Here is a 17161-nt window from a genome sequence, read left to right on the forward strand (position 1 = left end):
ACCTAGAGTAGTCATCAATTATCACTAAGCAATACTAATTCTTGCTTAGTGACTTGGCTTGTAACGACCACCCTTCTTACTACTTCTACTCTCTAAGGATGACCGTTACTTAACTACTAACTCTACTTAACCGGTATGATTAAAAATCACATGGAAACCCTACCGAAAAATTTCGGCAGAATCTCCCCTGTACCGGTGACCAAATCTATAATACACAAGATATACGCAGCCACAGGCGGCTGGAACACATTTTATTCATAACCACGCAGTAATAAATCAACAGTAAAAGAAAGAAACTACTCTAGCAAGCAACCAACAACATCACTCCACCAATAATACAAGTGAACTACTTACAAGTGCGGAATAACTTAAATACAGTCTCAACTCAAAATAACACTTAAGGCAATCTAAAAGAATTAAATAGAAGGTCTTAACAGGTTTGTCAGCTAATCCTGGATCTCTCCATAGTCCAGACATCACACACCTTCATCACCACCACCATCCTGTCGCCTCCCTTTCATATCTTAGTTTTTTTTTCCTTTATCTGCAATAGGAGGAAAGAAAATAGATCTATAAGCGAAACGCTTAGTAAGTACTAATCTATCTCACAAAAACTCGAAGTGCATAAAAAAGTAATGCAATAATACTGAAATTGAAATGCTAAAGCAAATCTGCATGTGCTCATGGTATACAGAAAATGAAACTGGATACTAAACATGCTCACTATCTAACAGGATAATAAGAAATTAACACTGTAAGCTTAGAATTAAAGAAACTAACTTTTATTTATTCTAAGCATAAAACTTGTTTCAATTTCCTATATCCTTGTAATAGAAATTAATCTTTTAATTTCTATTTTACTTTCTTCTTCTTGTTCTTTTCTTTCTTCTTTACTTTTCTTTTTCCTTGGGCCCAGGCTTAGTACCATCTTTGTTTTGCGCGCTCTCTAATAGTGACTGGGGTAGCGAGCCTCCAGCCCTATGAGGATAAAGACCTCGGTCTTACCAGGTCCAAGACCTCGGAATTGGTCACCTGGATTTGTTTAACGACAACCTCGGAAGTCGGGTACTAGCCTCTTACTTTAATTTACTAGTTATCTCTTTTTAACTAGACTCTAGTCTTTTCTTTACTTATACTTCTCATACTCCTTTATTAGAACTTATTAGAATCCTGTAAATATTTCTAACAAGTATAAGATTACAACTAACCAAGCATGCTATATGAAAATACACAAGGGAAGAAGATCTGAACTCTCTAAGCATGTTATTAAACAAAGCGAAGGAGAGCGACTTTGAACTTACTAATCATGCTATAAAATAGAACAAAAGAGAGCTAATTCAAACTTGCTAATCATGTTATAAAATAGAGCAAAAGAAAGCTAATTTAGACTTTCTACACATGCTGTAAAATAGAGCAAAAGAAAGCTAACTTGGACTTACTAAACATGCTATAAAATAGAGCAAAAGAAAGCTAACTTGGACTTACTAAACATGCTGTGATAGCAAAAGAAAGCTAATCTAATCTTACTAATCATGCTACAAAATAAAGAAAAAGAGAGCAACTTTGAGATTACTAATCATGCCATAAAATAGAGCAAAGGAAAGTGATTTTAGGCTTTCTAAACATGCTGTAAAAACAGATTTAACTACTAGGCACGCAATGGAATCAAGTTATGCATATTGTGAAGATCAAGCTGTGAAAGTAAAACAAATTCAACTACTGCTCATGCTTAAATCTATAGCAAAGAAATAGAACATGAAGTCCGATCATGCATATTCAATAGCAAAAGGAAAAACTAGACAATACTGCTCAAGTTTGACTAATAGCATAATTAGAAATCTGCTCATTGAAATTAAACTATACTGCTGTGAAAAGAAGCTTTCATGCCCGGTTACTGGAAACAAACAAGTTTAGGGCTGCATATTAAAAAAAATACCATTCCTACTTAGTAAACCAACAAGAAGAAGAGTCTAAAGATGATCTGAAATCTATGGGATGTTCTTGTTCGGATCTTAACAGGAAATCTGCAGCTGAAATGCTAAACTAAGCCACGAAAATATCTAACTATCTCATGCTCATGGCTTGGAAACAAAACTAAATTCCGAGGCTATTTATATATAATCCGGAAATGGCATCTCAACACAGCAAGGAAGAATTGAAGAATTCAACCTACCTAGCACTACACGGCACATAACATTTCATGTTCATTGTGACAGCAAGGAGAGGAAATTGAGCAACAATACTAACTATGGCAATTCAACACAACAGGAACAAAACTTAAGAAATCTCCTCCTTCTATTTCCCCAACCCTTCTCCTTACGGTAGTATCATCAAACAAAAACCCCAATCCTTTCTCAAAGAGCTCACGACAGCAATCAAAAGACTTCAAAATCCATACAACTTCAATTCCGAAAGCCAAGACATCAAAGAAATACTCGGAACTACTCCTACTACAGGTGAGTAGTACTTACTGAGGGTTCTTGGACTTACAACCAAGGGAAAGAGGCGGCTAGGGTTCCGGATGGAGCAAAACTCAGCGGCTCCTTTGTGCTTCCGAGCTCCCTTCGTCGGGATGGCCACCCACGGATGAAGGCTGGCCGGAAGAAAGCTTCGCCGGTGCCGGAGGCGTGCCCTACATTCGCTGTGTTTCTGCCCGAGAGAGGAGAAGGATCGCACGACGTCGAGAGGGTGTTGGCTCGGGAGAAAAGAAACCTAGGTCTTTTAATAACTAGGATTTTATTTACTAACTATACTATATCCTTAATTCTTTCTACATAGAGTTAACAAAAATCTCCTAGCTCAGTTGGTCAAGGCGGTTTTTGCTTGGGTCAGTCCGACCCGAGGTCGTGGGTTCGAACCTCGCCTTCAACGATTTTTGCCTAAACTTCTTTTATTTTGTAAAAATACTAAACGACCTCCAAAAATTGCGTAAAAATACTCTAAAAATCTCTAGAATATTTTAAAAGCATTTTCAAATATTTTTATGGACATTTGGAACTCGAAATATGGAAAATTGGGTCGTTACAATCCCCATACCTTATAAAAAGTTCGTCCTCGAACTTAGAATAGCTCTGGATACTTCTGTCTCATGCTGTCCTCCCGCTCCCAAGTGACTTCCTCATGCTTCTGGTTCTGCCAGACGACCTTCACTAGTGGTACTTCTTTGTTTCTCAATCTCTTAACTGCTCTGTCCACTATCTGTGCAGGTCTGTTCTCATAACTAAGATCCTCTTGGATCTGCCCTGACTGAGGCTGAATCACTTGACTCGGGTCATGGAGACACTTCTTTGTTGGTGCAATATCCCTCAGGTCAAGGTTGACCTGGGTGACCAAGCTGAGTCTTGGTTTGAGTTTAGATGTTTGACAATAAGAAATTGATTGAAGAAGAGTCAAGTAGGTCAAGGTTGACCGGATACCTGACAGGGAAGTCCTGGTGAGTGAAGCCAGGCAGAAGGAAAACCCTAGTGAGTGAAGCTAGGTGAAAGTCCTGGTGAGTGAAGCCAGGCAGAAGGAAAACCCTAGTGAGTGAAGCTAGGTGAAAGTCCTGGTGAGTGAAGCCAGGTGAAAGCCCTAGTGAGTGAAGCTAGGCAGAAGGAAAACCCTAGTGAGTGAAGCTAGGTGAAAGTCCTGGTGAGTGAAGCCAGGTGAAAGCCCTAGTGAGTGAAGCTAGGCAGATGGAAAACCCAAGTGAGTGAAGCTAGGTGAAAGTCCTGGTGAGTGAAGCCAGACAAGGGAAAATCCAGATGGATCAAGGATGATCGGACATCTGGTGTTGGGAAGTCCAAGTAGGTCAAAGGATTGACTGGATACTTGGCATGAATAGAAAAGTCTAAGTGGGTCAAAGGGATTGACCAGACACTTGGTGGGAAGTCCTAGCAGGTCAAAAGAGTGACCAGATGCTAGGCATGATGTACCAACAGGTCAAGGTTGACCGGATGTTGGTTTGAGAGGCTTGGAACTTGGTTTTGGGCAAAAACCAAGTGTTGGATCGATCAGTGGATCGATCCAGGAGCTGGATCGATCAGTGGATCGAGCCTTGAGCGACGAGATGCTCGGATCGATCCGTGGATCGATCCAGATGTTCCAATCGATCGCTGGATCGATTGGGACGCTGTCGCGAGCGATAAGCGCCGGATCGATCCGTGGATCGATCCGGTGCGTCACAGAGGCGCTTTGGATCGATCCGTGGATCGATCCAAAGCCTCCCGATCGATTGGGAACATTCGAATCGATCGGGATCCGACCGTTGGCGTCGTTTATAGCTGTTGGCGTGCGATTTCTTCAGCATTACTTCACCGTTTCATCTCAGATCTTCGCCAGCTCCTCCACAGCACTCTCAAAGCTCGTGATCGCCAGTTCTTGAAGGTTCTTGGAAGCTCTCCGAGTCAAGAGGCGGATCAAAGGCAAGAAGAGAAGCTAGGGTTAGGGTTTTCTGCATTCATTGTAAGCTTTGTGCTTGTATTTTGTTTCCCTTTCCTTCTTCTTGTACCGAGAGTCTTGTAGGGCTTCTCCGCCCTCGGTAGTTACCGAAAAGGAGTGTTTCATAGTGGAGGGTGCGTGCGTGGTGTGGATCCTTGGATTAGTCACCTCCTTTGGAGGTGGCTACCAAGTAAAATCCTAGTGTTAGCGTGGTTGTATTTGTTTCTGTATTTTCCGCTGCATATTCTTGAAGAAACAATCAACGCCAAGCAACGCCGAGCAACGCCAAGCACCGAGCGAACGCGACGAGCTATTCACCCCCCCTCTAGCTACTTTTGGTCCTAACAAGTGGTATCAGAGCAAGGCCGCTCTTCACCGGAATCATCGCCGGAAGGGTCAAGCATAACAAGAAAAGCTAGAGGGTGAAGAAGTTGGAGCAAATTCTTCAAGTTCAAGATTTTATCAAGCTCAACTTCAAGATGCAATTCCAAGATGGACTTGGATTTGACACAAGGGTGGCTCCACCATATTCATCTACAAGCTTCGATTCTTGGAAATCAAGAATCGAAAATTTTCTTATGATGGAGATAGAGCAATGGTTTGCTCTCATGGAAGGTTTTGAAGCTCCCATAAATTCCAAGGGCAAAGTACTCAAAAGGAGCAAGTGGAGCAAAGACCAAATCCAAAGATGTGAGGCCAATGACAAAGTGACCAAGCTTTTGGTCAATTTATTGCCAAGCAACATCTTGGAACAAATTGGAGAGTTTGAAGATGCCAAGGAGCTTTGGAGCAAATTGGCAAGAATTCATGAGATCCCCTCCACTGTACCAAATCAAGGAGAATCCAAAGAGGGCGACTCATTGGATCAAGACCAAGAGGAGGACTCCGAGGTTGAGAGATGCTCAACCTCCGAAGAAGAAGTTCAAGAAGAAGCTTCATCTTCAAGGGAATGCAACGAAGGGAACAAGGAGGGAGCATACTCCTTGTTTCATATTCAAGATGATGAAGCCTCCACCTCTAGGATTGAGGGGGAGCAATCCTTGGTGACACCGGATCAAGAAGAAGGAGAAGCTTCTACATCCGGGTCAAGAGATGAAGAGATTGAAGAAGCTTCTACCTCCACGAGTCAAGAAAAATCAAATGGAGGAGAATCAAGATCGGATCAAGAGGAAGCTTCTACCTCCGGATCCAAAGGGAAAGATGCCACCCCTACAAGCAAAGGTATAAATATTTCAATTAAAAATAAAAATCATATAATATGTTTTGAGTGTAGGGAAAGTGGGCACTACAAGAGCAAATGCCCTAAATTGGCCAAGAAAAAGGGCCAAGTGGCACAAAAGGGCAAGGAGAAGCCCAAGGAGACCATCCCCGGAACAAAGAAGAGCAAGGAGCACATCGTGTGCTTCTCTTGCAATCAAAAGGGGCATTACCGAAGTCAATGCCCTAAGGGGAAGAAGGTGGTCAAGGCTCATGGAGGAAGCTCTAGTCAAGGGGGAGTCTCTAAGGTAAAGAAGAAGGTAACATTTATTGAGCCTACTCCTTTACATTATGGTAAAAAGCATGATAGTTCTAACTTTTATCATTTTAATGCAATTTACCATAAGAATAGAAAGCATGAGGGCTTTAAGGAAAAACATGTGGCCCTACATGCCAAAACTACCCAACCTAAGGTTAGGAAGGTAGATAGACACTTGGGCAATAACTCTAAAGATTTTAGATACAAGCCCAAGAACAAATATGCTCATGAATCAAATGAAAAATCTAAAACTAAGGACTTAGTGATAGAAAATCAAGTCTTGAGGTCAAGGCTTGATAAAATGGAAAGGACCCTAAAAAGGATGGAAAATATCCTAAAAGGGCAAAATGAGCATAACCTAGGTCTAGGAGCACAAAGGTCATCTAATGGCCATAGAGGTTTGGGATACAAACCAAAGGCTAAGAAGGATGTGCCCTCTTACCATAGAGTTCCATATAGTTATGGAACAAACCCTAGGTCTAGTGGTCAAGCCAAGAATACTAGGGAAGTCATCCCTAAGAGTATTTTTGCAATAAATGTGACTAAGACTTCTAAGAAGTCTAAGAAAGTTACAAAGAAGGTTACAAGGGAAGCTATCCCTAGAGTTGACCTAGAAAATGTGACCAAGGCTTCTAAGAAGCCCAACAAGGTCACTAGGAAGGTATATAGGGAAGTTATCCCTAGTGAGTACCTAGAGCATCCAAGGAGCACCAATAGGTATTGGGTTCCTAGGAGCATCTTCTCTACCCCATAGATGGGTTAGAGAGTGTCAACTCTGATTAGAAGGGTAGTTAACCCAACTTTGAGGAAATTGACACTCAAGGAGCATTTTCAAGGTTTTAGTTAACCTTTGAAAATGAAATGGAATTATTGATTACTCCTTGAAAGAGTAAAATGTGTCTAATGGTGAAAAATTGATTTTATCTTAAAATGGCACAAATTGGGAAAACCTTGAGAAATACCAAGTTGGGATTTTGGTATTCTCTTGGAAATTTAATGCAATCCGGGCCTTGATTTATGTAATCACTCTTGAGGAAAAATGGAATATGCCAACATTTGAGGACATGTTTATTTTCAATTGGCATACATTAAATCAAGGAAATTAGAAATGCCAATTTAGGCTTTGGCATTCTCTTGTAGCACTTTAGGGCAATCTAGGTTTAAGGTGTAAGTTTAGCTAAGACTTTAAGGATACTTAGATAGTTAATCTAGGTATATTTTATTTATGCTAAATCTTGCCATGATTGTTTGCCCATCATATGCCATGACATCATGTTTAGTTTTGCATTCATGTTTTATTATGAAAAATCCAAAAATACCATGTCATGACATTCATACATCATGTAGTAATAGGATATTTTCTTTTGAAAATTATTTTCTTTTGATGTATGCCATAACATTATCATGCATTAAGTTTAATTCCTTGTAATTAAGGACAAATGGCATTTAACAACATTTATTAACGAGTGACATCCTAGGTGGATGTCTAATATTTCTAAAATGCCTAGATAAATATGCATGATCCCTAGATTAGGGCAAAAACCAAAATCTACATCTCACAAAGACTATAAGGTGACTTGTATGTGTTTTGTCCACAATAGATACAAGTGAGATGTTAGGATGATGAACAAAACTCAACATGTTGATTTAGTGCATTCTTTTGAGTTTTTAGGTTCATCAAAACACATAGTTATGTGTTTTCCCATCATTGGGAAAGCTAATGTACAAGTCATGTCCATTATGCCCAAGGAACATGATGGGATATTGGTTTTGAAAATGTTTTTAAAATGTTTTTGGAAAACTTTGGTGAAGGCTATCTTTTGATAGTAATCACCATTGAATAGTTAGACACAAACCTGAAGAAAAACACTAAAGTTTTTGCAAGTTTTCAAGTTTGTGTCAATCTTTGAAAATATGATGTATTTTCATAGAAAGCTATTTTTCCATGATTAAGTATGCCCTAAATAATGTCTACACGAAATTTCATGATTTTTGGATTTTTGTAGAATTTTCTAGGGGTTTCTGAAGTTGACTGAAATGGAATTTCAGCAACTATCAGAGCTCCGATCGATCCATGGATCGATTGGAGTGCTCGAATCGATCCGTGGGGCAATTCCCGCGAGCAGAAGCTCGCTGGATCGATCAGCCGATCGATCCAGGTAGTCTGAATCGATCAGTGGATCGATTCAGAAAGGTTCAATCGATTGGAACCCAACTCCAATCGATCCAAGTTGCTGATTTTGGCTGGGAAGGCTTGATTTCAGCATCTTTGAACCTCTTTGAGTCTAGGTAACTATTCCAAACCCCTAAAATACATTTGTATACATACAAAGGGTGTTTTCATGTGAAAACAAGGATGGATTGGTTAAGGAAGGTTTCATTGAAGTTTAGGTTGAGGTTTGTTTCAAATTTTGAGTATTTGAACCTCAGAACTTCTAAATTTGGGTTTCCTAAAGGTTTAGGGATTCCAAGTCATTGTTGGTGCAATGACAGAAGTCACCACCATGTCTTTAGGGGGAGGGACTCTTTAAAGACATGAAAAATTACTTTTCATGAACCTTGGAAGGTGGTTAACCTTCTTTAAAGAAAATGCTCATGTATGAGCTTTTGAACTTGAAATGGGGAGTGGATATCCTCATTATTTCAAGTGGGAACTCAAGTGGTTAGATAATGCTCAAGGTTGGGTATTTGTCTACATTGAGGGAGAAGTTAAGGATAAATGAAGGGTATGGGACCTTCATTATCGTGTTGATCACAACGAGTGATGTTGTGAACAACGATGAGCAACTCTTTAGGGGGAGAGTTTTCAACAAATGAATTTGTTGATGTGTACCCAAAATTGGGGCATGGTTTGATGTGTGCCCAAAGATGGGTTGATGTGTGCCAATAGGGGGAGAATGAAAGGACCTATGAATGAGTATAAGTTAGGCTTTCATTACCTAGAGGGAGTGTGCCCTCGTAGGGGGAGAATGAAGAGCTTAATTTATATGTTCATTATCTAGTGGCATGAAGATTGAGGCTATAGGATTAGCCTAACTTACATGTGGTATTGTAAGTGTTATTGTGGTATTGTCAAACATCAAAAAGGGGGAGATTGTTGGTGCAATATCCCTCAGGTCAAGGTTGACCTGGGTGACCAAGCTGAGTCTTGGTTTGAGTTTAGATGTTTGACAATAAGAAATTGATTGAAGAAGAGTCAAGTAGGTCAAGGTTGACCGGATACTGTGAGGCAGAAGGAAAACCCTAGTGAGTGAAGCTAGGTGAATGTCCTGAGCAGAAGGAAAACCCTAGTGAGTGAAGCTAGGTGAAAGTCCCGGTGAGTGAAGCGGTGAAAGCCCTAGTGAGTGAAGCTAAGGAAAACCCTAGTGAGTGAAGCTAGTGAAAGTCCTGGTGAGGAAGCCGGTGAAAGCCCTAGTGAGTGAAGCTAGGCGGATGGAAAACCCTAGTGAGTGAAGCTAGGTGAAAGTCCCGTGAGTGAAGCCGGCAGGAAAATCCGGATGGATCAAGGATGATCGGACATCGGTGTTGGGAAGTCCAAGTAGGTCAAAGGATTGTTGGATACTTGGCATGAATAGAAAAGTCTAAGTGGGTCAAAGGATTGACCGGACACTTGGGAAGTAGGTCAAAGGAGTGACCGGATGCTAGGCATGATGTACCAACAGTCAAGGTTGACCGGATGTTGGTTTGAGAGGCTTGGAACATGGTTTTGGGCAAAACCAAGTGTTGGATCGATCAGTAGATTGGATCGATCGGTGGATCGATCCGACGGGAGCCTCCGGATCGATCCGTGGATCGATCAGATGTCCAATCGATCGTGGATCGATTGGGACGCGGCTGCTTCACGCGATAAGCGCCGGATCGATCCGTGGATCGATCCGAGCTCTTCCAGAGGCTCGGATCGATCCGTGGATCGATCCAAAGCCTCCCGATCGATTGGGAACATTCGAATCGATCGGGATCTGACCGTTGGCGCCGATAAAGGCTTCGATTCCTTCTGCATCTCTTCACCGTTTCATCTCGGATCAGCTCCTCCACAACACTCTCAAAGCTCGTGATCGCCCTTGAAGGTTCTTGGAAGCTCTCCGAGTCAAGAGGCGGATCAAAGGCAAGAAGAGAAGCTAGGGTTAGGGTTTTCTGCATTCATTGTAAGTTTTGTGCTTGTATTTTGTTTCCCTTTCCTTCTTCTTGTACCGAGAGTCTTGTAGGGCTTCTCCGCCCTCGGTAGTTACCGAAAAGGAGTGTTTCATAGTGGAGGGTGCGTGCATGGTGTGGATCCTTGGATTAGTCACCTCCTTTGGAGGTGGATACCAAGTAAAATCCTAGTGTTAGCGTGGGTGTATTTGTTTCTGTATTTTCCGCTGCATATTCTTGAAGAAACAATCAACGCCAAGCAACGCCGAGCAACGCCAAGCACCGAGCGAACGCGACGAGCTATTCACCCCCCCCCCCCTCTAGCTACTTTTGGTCCTAACATTCTTTAGCATGGAGACATGAAACAAACACATTGTGTATTGCTGACATGTCTTGTGGTAAGTCCAGCCTGTAAGCTACTTTCCCAATCCTCTCTAAGATCTGGTAAGGTCCTACGTAGCGAGGACTTAATTTGCCCTTCTTGCCAAATCTCATCACTCCCTTCATAGGAGCGACCTTGAGGAAAATTGAATCTCCTACTTGGAATTCCAATGGCCTACGGCGGGTGTCAACATAACTCTTCTGTCTGTTCTGGGCAGTCTCAATTCTCTGTCTGAATACCCAGCTCTACTTCCATTTCTTTTCTCTCTCCTGCTTCTTGCCAGCATATGGGTGATCTGCATTTCCTGCCATATAGTGCCTCATAAGGTGCCATCTTGATGGTGGCCTGATAGCTATTGTTGTAGGCGAATTCAGCTAAGCACAAATACTTGCATCAACTTCCCTTGAAATCCAGTGCACAAGCTCTGAGCATATCTTCTAAAATCTGATTCACTCGCTCTGTCTGTCCATCAGTCTGTGGATGGAAAACTGTGCTGAACTTGAGTTTGGTGCCTAGTGCATTCTGAACGCACTCCCAAAAGTGTGAGGTGAAGCGTCCATCTCTATCAGAAATGATAGATTTAGGAACTTCATGAAGTCTGACTACCTCTTTAACATATAGCTGGGCCAACTGCTCTATAGAGTGGGACACCTTGATGGCTAGGAAGTGAGCAGACTTGGTCAATCGATCTACTATTACCCATATCGCATCATATCCATTGGTGGTTCTTGGAAGACCGGTTATGAAGTCCATGGATATATCTTCCCATTTCCATTCTGGTATTGGAAGAGGCTGAAGAACTGTTCTACTTTGACTCTCTGGCATGTCAAGCAGGTACTGACATACTTAGCTACATCTCTTTTGAGTCCTGACCACCAAAACTTCTGTTTCACATCTTGGTACATCTTGGAAGAACCAGGATGCATGGAATATGGTGTACTGTGAGCTTCCTCTAAGATCTTCTTCATCAGTTCCTCATCATTGGGCACGCAAATGCGACTCCCCTGATAAAGAATTCCGCTATCTGTTACTCTAAACTCTGAGTTGTCTTCTTTCTGTATCCCCTGCTTGATCTTCTGGATGTCCGAATCTTCACTTTGCTTTCTCTGTATCTCCACAAGCAATGTAGACTCTAAGGTCAATGCAGAGAGCTGTCCTTCGATAATTTCAAGTCCAAAATCTGACAAACTCCTTCTGTAGTGGCAGGGCTAGTGATGACAAAGACATCAGTGATGCACTAGATTTTCTGCTGAGTGCATCCGTTAGCTTTGCTGGGTGGTAGAGAATTTCACAGTCGTAATCTTTGACCACCTGCACTGTCTCATGTTTAAGTCCTTCGAGTGAAGAAATACTTAAGACTCGATGATATGTGAAAATTCTACACTGAATTCCATACAAATAATGTCGCCAGAGTTTAAGTGCAAAACTACTCAAGATCATGAGTAGGGTAGTTCTTCTCATAGTCTTTGAGTTGTCCGGAAGCATAAGCTATGACTTTCCCTTCTTGCATGAGTACACTCCTAAGCCCATCTTGGAAGCATCACTGTAGATGTCTGGAACAGTCAGAATGGGAGCACTGATCAATCTCTTCTTTAGCTCTTGGAAACTCTGCTCACATTTATCTGACCATTCGAATCTCTTGTTCTTTCTGGTGAGGGCTGTTAGTGGAGAGGCTATCCTAGAAAAGTCCTCCACGAACTTCCTGTAGTACCCAGCTAAACCAAGGAAACTTCTGATCTCTCTGACGTTCTTGGCTCTACTCCAGTTGTTGACCGCTTCCACTTTGGCTGGATCCACTTGAATACCTTCTTTAGAAATAATGTGACCTAAAAACGCCACCTGATTTAACCAGAACTCGCACTTGGAGAATTTAGCATAAAGCTGCTTTTGCTGCAGAGTCTGCAGTACCATCCTCAAGTGCGTGTCATGCTCCTTTGGGGTCCTTGAATAGACCAGAATGTCGTCGATGAATACAATGACAAATTTGTCAAGATATTCTCTGAACACTCTGTTCATTAAGTCCATAAAGACCGCAGGTGCATTGGTCACTCCAAAAGGCATAACTACAAACTCGTAGTGTCCATATCTGGTTTTGAATGTCGTTCTGGGTATATCTCTTTCTTTCGCCTTCAGCTGATGGTACCCAGAGCGTAGGTCTATCTTTGAGAACACTGTTGCTCCTCTTTACTAATCAAATAAGTCATTTATCCTGGGAAGGGGGTACTTGTTCTTGATCGTCACTTGATTCAAAGCTCTGTAATCTATGCACATCCGCATTGTTCCATCTTTCTTCTTGACAAACAACACAGGAGCTCCCCAAGGTGAGTGACTGGGGCGAATGAAGCCTTTGTCAAGTAACTCCTGTAGTTGTTCTTGTAACTCCTTCAGCTCTGCTGGAGACATGCGATACGGAGCTTTTGAAATTGGACCGGTTCCAAGAACCAATTCAATCTCAAATCCACTCATTTATTGGGAGGTAGTCCAGGTAGATCTGCTGGGAATACCTCGGGATATTCACAGACCACCCGAACCCCCTCTTTCTTACCTTCTTTCTGTTCTTCTGCACTTACTTGACTGGGGCTCCGGGCTCCCTACTGTCTTGTCTTCTATCTTGGCTGGTTTGAACTCTATAAACTCCTCATAGTGCTTGTTGGTGATAGAACTCTTCATAGAACTCTAACTGAAAATCTGCCCAGCTCATCTGATCAGCTGCTCTCTTGGTCTTTATCCTCTCCCACCACATACGAGCATCTGCAGACAGGCAGAAAGAAGCGCACTTGACCTTCTAGAAGCTCCATAGTGCTCTCCAGTGTTTAAACCAAGCCTGGGCATCCCAGGGCTCAGTCGTGCCTGAGAAGCTCTCTGGTTTTAGCTTCAGCCACTGTATAAGGTATGCTTCTAGTCTCTGGGATGCTGTGACGGCTCCCTGAGTAGCTGGTGGAGCCCCTGTAGTGATGGCTGGAGGAGGGGGAGGAACTGCTTGCTGGTTTGCCATCAGATTGGCAATCACTTGCTGCTGTTCTGCTACTTGTCTCTGGAGTTAGGCAACAACTTCAGAGAGATTGAGCTCAGTTGATCTAAGCCCTTCGTTCTCATGATCTTGGTCCTCAGTACGGACGGTACGGCGACATCCTTTTTCTTAACATCTAATTATGCAAATAAAAAGACTTGGTATCCTCTCTCTAACCCTTCTAATCATACATAAATATGAATAAAGAAAAGGGAAACAAAATCTTCTATCTTACTTAAGCACTTAAAAAATAAGTATCCTATACTGCAATTAATAATAAGAAAAGCAGAATAAAGAAAGGATTTAAATACTTTCTTACTTGGAGACAGCGAGGATGATGTTGATGTGTGTGTGATGCTGGAGAATAGAACACTGCTCTGATACCAACTGTAACGACCACCCTTCTTACTACTACTACTCTCTAAGGATGACCGTTACTTAACTACTAACTCTACTTAACCGGTATGATTAAAAATCACATGGAAACCCTACCGAAAAATTTCGGCAGAATCTCCCCTGTACCGGTGACCAAATCTATAATACACAAGATATACGCAGCCACAGGTGGCTGGAACACATTTTATTCATAACCACGCAGTAATAAATCAACAGTAAAAGAAAGAAACTACTCTAGCAAACAACCAACTACATCACTCCACCAATAATACAAGTGAACTACTTACAAGTGCGGAATAACTTAAATACAGTCTCAACTCAAAATAACACTTAAGGCAATCTAAAAGAATTAAATAGAAGGTCTTAACAGGTTTGTCAGCTAATCATGGATCTCTCCACAGTCCAGACATCACACACCTTCATCACCACCACCATCCTGCCGCCTCCCCTTCATATCTTAGTTTTTTTTCCTTTATCTGCAGTAGGAGGAAAGAAAATAGATCTATAAGCGAAATGCTTAGTAAGTACTAATCTATCTCACAAAAACTCGAAGTGCATAAAAAAGTAATGCAATAATACTGAAACTGAAATGCTAAAGCAAATCTGCATGTGCTCATGGTATACAGAAAATGAAACTGGATACTAAACATGCTCACTATCTAACAGGATAATAAGAAATTAACACTGTAAGCTTAGAATTAAAGAAACTAACTTTTATTTATTCTAAGCATAAAACTTGTTTCAATTTCCTATATCCTTGTAATAGAAATTAATCTTTTAATTTCTATTTTACTTTCTTCTTCTTGTTCTTTTCTTTCTTCTTTACTTTTCTTTTTCCTTGGGCCCAGGCTTAGTACCATCTTTGTTTTGCCCACTCTCTAATAGTGACTGGGGTAGCGAGCCTCCAGCCCTATGAGGATAAAGACCTCGGTCTTACCAGGGCCAAGACCTCGGAATTGGTCACCTGGATTTGTTTAACGACAACCTCGGAAGTCGGGTACTAGCCTCTTACTTTAATTTACTAGTTATCTCTTTTTAACTAGACTCTAGTCTTTTCTTTACTTATACTTCTCATACTCCTTTATTAGAACTTATTAGAATCCTGTAAATATTTCTAACAAGTATAAGATTACAACTAACCAAGCATGCTATATGAAAATACACAAGGGAAGAAGATCTGAACTCTCTAAGCATGTTATTAAACAAAGCGAAGGAGAGCGACTTTGAACTTACTAATCATGCTATAAAATAGAACAAAAGAGAGCTAATTCAAACTTGCTAATCATGCTATAAAATAGAGCAAAAGAAAGCTAATTTAGACTTTCTGCACATGCTATAAAATAGAGCAAAAGAAAGCTAACTTGGACTTACTAAACATGCTATAAAATAGAGCAAAAGAAAGCTAACTTGGACTTACTAAACATGCTGTGATAGCAAAAGAAAGCTAATCTAATCTTACTAATCATGCTACAAAATAAAGCAAAAGAGAGCAACTTTGAGCTTACTAATCATGCCATAAAATAGAGCAAAGGAAAGTGATTTTAGGCTTTCTAAACATGCTGTAAAAACAGATTTAACTACTAGGCACGCAATGGAATCAAGTTATGCATACTGTGAAGATCAAGCTGTGAAAGTAAAACAAATTCAACTCCTGCTCATGCTTAAATCTATAGCAAAGAAATAGAACATGAAGTCCGATCATGCATATTCAATAGCAAAAGGAAAAACTAGACAATACTGCTTAAGTTTTACTAATAGCATAATTAGAAATCTGCTCATTGAAATAAAACTATACTGCTGTGAAAAGAAGCTTTCATGCCCGGTTACTGGAAACAAACAAGTTTAGGGCTGCATATTAAAAAAAATACCATTCCTACTTAGTAAACCAACAAGAAGAAGAGTCTAAAGATGATATGAAATCTATGGGCTGTTCTTATTCGGATCTTAACAGGAAATTTGCAGCTGAAATGCTAAACTAAGCCACGAAAATATCTAACTATCTCATGCTCATGGCTTGGAAACAAAACTAAATTCCGAGGCTATTTATATATAATCCGGAAATGGCATCTCAACACAGCAAGGAAGAATTGAAGAATTCAACCTACCTAGCACTACACGGCACATAACATTTCATGTTCATTGTGACAGCAAGGAGAGGAAATTGAGCAACAATACTAACTATGGCAATTCAACACAACAGGAACAAAACTTAAGAAATCTCCTCCTTCTATTTCCCCAACCCTTCTCCTTACGGCAGTATCATCAAACAAAAACCCCAATCCTTTCTCAAAGAGCTCACGACAGCAATCAAAAGACTTCAAAATCCATACAACTTCAATTCCGAAAGCCAAGACATCAAAGCAATACTCGGAACTACTCCTACTACAGGTGAGTAGTACTTACTGAGGGTTCTTGGACTTACAACCAAGGGAAAGAGGCGGCTAGGGTTCCGGATGGCGCTCGAACTCGGCGGCTCCTTTGTGCTTCCGAGCTCCCTTCGTCGGGATGGCCACCCACGGATGAAGGCTAGCCGGAAGAAAGCTTCGCCGGTGCCGGAGGCGTGCTCTAAATTCGCTGTGTTTCTGCCCGAGAGAGGAGAAGGATCGCGCGGCGTCGAGAGGGTGTCGGCTCGGGAGAAAAGAAACCTAGGTCTTTTAATAACTAGGATTTTATTTACTAACTATACTATATCCTTAATTCTTTCTACATAGAGTTAACAAAAATCTCCTAGCTCAGTTGGTCAAGCCGGTTTTGGCTTGGGTCAGTCCGACCCGAGGTCATGGGTTTGAACCTCGCCTTCAACGATTTTTGCCTAAACTTCTTTTATTTTGTAAAAATACTAAACGACCTCCAAAAATTACGTAAAAATACTCTAAAAATTTCTAAATATCTCTAGAATATTTTAAAAGCATTTCCAAATATTTTTATGGACATTTGGGACTCGAAATAGGGAAAATTGGATCGTTATATGGCTCCATGTGAATCAAATAGGTCAAGGTGAAGGAGCTTAAGTAACGAGTTGGTTCTTTCTAGATTAGTTGATTTGTGGGTTGACTTGGTTTGTTTTCCTTGTTGACAAGCATTACAGATTGAATTTTCTATAAATTTTAATTTGGGCAAACCTTTAATTAGACAATTTTGACTCATTTTTGAAATGAGTCTGGTGTGAGTGTGACCCAATTTTCTGTGCCACAACTCAGTTTCCTCATCTTGTGTTAGAAAACACTTTATTGAGGAAGTGGGTAGATCAATTGAGTACATATTATTTTTCCTAAGCCCCTTAAGTGTGATTTCAGAGTTTTCAATA

General features: G+C 41.0%; 1 long non-coding RNA gene across 1 annotated transcript; it reads right to left on the reverse strand.

Moving 5' to 3' along the window:
- Window positions 1–272: 272 nt before the first annotated feature.
- On the reverse strand, window positions 273–16483 carry LOC122012498. The gene is made up of 2 exons (XR_006120237.1): window positions 16258–16483; window positions 273–544 (listed from the first exon to the last, which is right to left on the reverse strand). It is a non-coding gene; the product is annotated as an uncharacterized LOC122012498 (long non-coding RNA).
- Between the last annotated feature and the right edge of the window lie 678 nt (window positions 16484–17161).

Source organism: Zingiber officinale, chromosome 8A (assembly GCF_018446385.1).
Source record: "Zingiber officinale cultivar Zhangliang chromosome 8A, Zo_v1.1, whole genome shotgun sequence".
Classification (NCBI taxonomy): domain Eukaryota; kingdom Viridiplantae; phylum Streptophyta; class Magnoliopsida; order Zingiberales; family Zingiberaceae; genus Zingiber; species Zingiber officinale.